Here is a 4601-nt window from a genome sequence, read left to right as displayed (position 1 = left end):
GACGCGGGACCCGGCCCCGACGATCCCGATCCTGGCCCCGATCCCGCTCCCGATCCCGGCCCCGCTCCCCGCCCGCCCCCACACGAGCGCGCGGCCCGGCGACAGCGCCCGCACCAGCGCCCACATCCGCGTGCACCCGCCCCCCGCCAATCGTCTGCGCCGGCGTTCACGCCGCGCCGCCATGAGGGGCAGGACAGCCAATGAGAGGCGAGGAATGCCCCGGCCGGCCCGCCTTCTCACGCCACGTGATGCAGACAAACCAATGGAAAGAGAGACTCCACCCTGCCGCCCCGCCCCCTGAGTCGCCAGGGTCCTGCCCGGCCGTGTCACGTGGCCGCGCCGGAGCGGGGCGGGGACCTTGGGGGCGTTCCGGGTCCTGCCACTCACGGTCCCGCCATTCCCGGCCCTGCCATTCCACATCCTCTGCCGTCACATGCTCAGCGCCAGGCACTGTCGCTGCCGGGCCCAGACCCGTTCGCAGCGGCGGCTCCAGTGCCCACCTGGCCCCGCCGGACTCCTCACACCCCGCACTCCCACAGTCGGGCGCGGATTCCTCGCCAGTCCCACCCCAGCTTTCCAATGGGGTCTCAGGTGACCCGTTCCATAGAGCCACTGATTCCGGCGCAGTAACACAGCAATACCCCGAAGCCGGCGCCTCCGCGAGGAGACCCCAGCAATGAACCGCTCCCTTTTCTCCCCTCACTTTCCTTCCAACCCCGCCGTGTGTCCCGGTGTCCCTCCCCGGGCTGTGCCGCCGCTCTGCTTTGCCGTGCTAAGGGTGGGCAGCTCACGGTTCCCTCGGAGCTCACCCTACCCCCGTTCACCGGCCCCAGCGGGTCCCGGTGCCTCCGCAGCCCGTCCCTGCCCGGAGGAGGAGAAGAAGCACGAAGGTCAAGTGCAGGTTTCCTCGAGAACCTCTCCAGGAAACCGGTCCAGTGTTTGACCTCCCTCTCGGTAAGGAAATGCTGAGCAGAAGTGTGCAAGTAGGAATGCTGACCTGGTGATGGCTTTTCTTTGTAAAGTAAGCTTGGGCACAGAGGTCTCTAAACCAACACAGAACACACTGGAGAATAATAGAACAGCATTTCTGTGGGAAGGGCCCTACAATGATCACCTGAAATCCCAGAATGGTTTGAGTTGGAAGGGACCTTGAAGATAATCTAGTTGTAACCCCCCTGCCATGGGCAGGGACACCTTCCACTAGCCCAGGTTGCTCCGAGCCTTGTCCAACCTGGCCTTGTACACTTCCAGGGTTGAACCATCCAGTCCAAGTGCCTGAGCACTTTGGGCTGCTCAAAATTGAAAGCATATTATTGAGGGCATCTCTTAAATGCTGTCAGGCTTGGGGTATTGACCACCTCTTGGGGAAGCCTGTTGCAGTGTTTGACCTCCCTCTCTGTAAGGAGATGCTCCCTGATGCCGTGAGGACATTTCATCTTGCTGGACAGATGTAACTGGAGGCAGCATTTTCAAGTAGTACTTTGCAGCTATAATGTGTTTCTGCTTTTCCAGTGTTGGAATTGCTGCAGCAGGAGTAGGACTGTGTAAAATTGGAGATGGTTTTTTTACATGTGTTCTTTGTGGAGCAGCTGTTAAGAGTGTAGAGGTTCCATTCTTCCTCAACCCTCCCAGCAGGACAGGCTGTCCTGCTTGCTTGGCTAAAGGAGGGAGCAAGAAGCAGCAGCCTGATCTTGGAAAGCAGACAGTCAGGTCAAAGGTTTTTGGGTTAAATTAGAGCAGTGGCTGTGGAACTGAAAAGGAAAAAAAATATTTCCTTGGCTTGTGGGGAAAGACTTAAACTGGGAGTACGTGGATCGTGTTTCCTGGCCCTCTTTATTTGGCTGATAATTCTGGTTTTCTCTTTTCAGATTCACCCAAAGAAGGGGAAATTCCTGGTAGCTAAAGCCCAGGAGATGGGGCTGCCAGTGTGAGTAGGAGATCCCAGCCTGGGGCACAGGGCAAGGGCAGGCACTTGGGTGTTGTCCAGCTAAATCTTTGTATGGCCTTGTTTTCAGGGGAACTCCAGCCATCCTTCCCATAATTACAGCTCTCAGAAGCAGGCAGAGCTGCACTGGGGCAGGCACAGGAACACACACAGCTGGGCAGTCCCTTCCTCTCCTTGGCTGCCAGGCCCGGGCTGGACACAGCCCTGAGGCCCCTGGTCTGACCTCCAGCAGCAGGTTGGACCTCTCAAGGCCCCCTCCAAGCCCCAGTCCCCCTGTGATTCCCCAGGCCTACCATTCCCTGCTGCTCCTCTCCCACAGGAGCCTGTTCAGGGCCTGTGTACAAACACCAGGCTGCAGCTCTGTTTATTTTCCAGCTCTCCAAACGCAGTGTGAGCTCTCGGGCTTTCTGTTTGCTTCAAAAAGAGCCACTCATGTTACTGTAACCAGAGTACCCCAACATAAACAGTACTGACCATCAATATCCCTTGTCTTCCTGAGTTCCAAAGGCAAACCTTATCTTTCCCAGTGTTTTGCTTTCCAAACACTGTCTCCCTTTATTCCTAGTGCCAATGTTCTTCCCTTTGTCTTCCAGTGATCCAAACAGCCTTTTGAGTGAGGACCTCTCTAGACCTCCAGATCTTGCCATGGCTGTTTACAGCTGTTCTGTTAGACTTCCTTCAGACCTATAAATCTAACATTTATCCTTCTGATTCCCATCTCTTCACACAACAGCTCAAAGTAGCACAGTAGTTTTCCCTGGGTATTCCCACTTCTGAGTTAAAGAAAAGGTTTGTTTGTTCCTTTGAATGGCAAACTCTGTTCACACACATTTTCCACATTACAGTGCTGCAGCCTTGGCACTTGGCTCTGCACCCTGTAGCCACATGAGAAGGGAAGCATCAGCTTAGATCTTAAACTCTTGTTGGGGTGTCCTGTGCAGGGCCAGGAGCTGGACTCGATGATCCTTGTGGGTCCCTTCACTCTGTGATTCTGCGATTTTTAGAATGCTTCCAATAAAAGCTGGAGTTTCCAAAGGCAAGTGTTCTGTCTGTGCGTTCCTGCCTGACTGCTGTATCATTCCCTCCCCCTGGAAATGTTTTTCTGCTCAGGTGAATTAGGAGGTATGAAAATACCTTTTGTTGTGCTTAATGCATTTTTTAAATACTTTGTGAGCACAAGAGTTTTCTTAGGGCTCTGACCAGCTGGCATGGGGGCTCCAGCCAGTGTTTCTTTAGTGGGTGAAGTAACTAAGGCAGTGTGTGGTATTTTTCATCATATGAATCCTGGCAGTTCTGTCCAACCTTGCTGGCTTGACTTTCTGTGCACAGGCAAGTGTGGAGAGCTGTGACTGCATTTCTGCCATGTGACAGAACTGCCTGTAATATCTCATTAGTCTTATGGAGATTTCACTGGAGGTACATAAGACTGAGCCTGTTAGGAGGCTTATGCTTGATGTCAGCACGTGAGTGCCCTTGGCTGTTTGGGCTGCAGGGTGATCTGGCACCTCTTACAGGGGGAGGAATTTCAAAGACTGGATCACTGTTTAGGAGGAAATGTCTTTTGTTTCGCAGTTTGGTCCTTGTCTGGGGTGAGAGGAGTCCCAGCTGAACAGAGCAGTTGGTGGAGAAGTGGGGACATCCCAGAGTTCAGTCCCTGCAGCAGCTGTAAAGTGAATGACTGGGAGGGGCTCCTGCTGGTCCGACTGGGAGGGCCCGTTCTGCAGCAAAGCAGCTGCTGCAACAGCGTGGGCACTCTGAAGGTCCCTCCAGCTCTGGAGTCCCAACACAGGAAGGACATGGAGCTTCTGGAGAGAGTCCAAAGGAGGCACCAAGATGATCAGAAGGATGGAGAACCTCTGCTGTGAGGAAAGGGGAGAGAATTGAGATTGTTCAGCCTGGAGAAGAGAAGCTTCAGGGTGCCCTAATTGCAGCCTTCCAGCACCTGAAGAGAGCAAAGGAAAGATGGAGAGGGACTATTTACAGGGGCATGGAATGACAGGACAAGGGGCAATAGTTTGAAACTGAAAGAGAGCAGGGTTAAGTGGGTTATTGGGAAAAAATTCTTGGCTGTGAGGGTGGGGAGGCCCTGGCCCAGGTTGCCCAGAGAAGCTGTGGCTGCCCCATCCCTGCAAGTGTCCAAGGCCAGGTTGGACGAGGCTTGGAGCAACCTGGGCTAGTGGAAGGTGTCCCTGCCCAGGGCAGGGGGTTGGAACTGGATGAACCCCTTCCCACCCCAGCCATTGTGGGATTCTGTGGCACTGCCCCAGGAGTACATGTGTCTCCTGGAACAGATCTCCCGGCCCTTTGATAGTAAATGCTAAATTATAGTCTGATTTCCTCAAATCCTCCCTCACCTTCCCAGTGATCACACACAAGGATCACTCCCAGCTTGGAGAGTCACCATAAACCCAGCACTGCCTCAGGGCTGTGAGGAAACACTCCCCATGTGGCCCATTAATGCTCCAATAACACAGAGTAATGCAGAGTTTGGGTAACTAACCCAGCTGCAGCGATAGCATCAGCTGTGCCACAAGGGAGATTGAAAAGTAATATCCCAACAGACCTCAGGAACAGACAAGGGAGGATCCTTATCTTTGGGACTTTCCCAAGATGATGCTGATGTTTCCATTTGTTTGCTAAGAGGGACTGTGTACTA

General features: G+C 54.0%; 1 long non-coding RNA gene across 1 annotated transcript; it reads left to right on the top strand.

Annotated features, from left to right (window-relative positions):
• Positions 1-963: 963 nt before the first annotated feature.
• Positions 964-2985, top strand: LOC116796213. Its single transcript, XR_004360294.1, has 3 exons — positions 964-1021; positions 1869-1927; positions 2016-2985. It is a non-coding gene; the product is annotated as an uncharacterized LOC116796213 (long non-coding RNA).
• Positions 2986-4601: the final 1616 nt, after the last annotated feature.

This window comes from Chiroxiphia lanceolata, chromosome 19 (genome assembly GCF_009829145.1).
Source record: "Chiroxiphia lanceolata isolate bChiLan1 chromosome 19, bChiLan1.pri, whole genome shotgun sequence".
Lineage (NCBI taxonomy): Eukaryota > Metazoa > Chordata > Aves > Passeriformes > Pipridae > Chiroxiphia > Chiroxiphia lanceolata.
The sequence above is the reverse complement of the archived record's forward strand: the minus strand, read 5'-3'. Positions and strand labels throughout refer to the sequence as shown.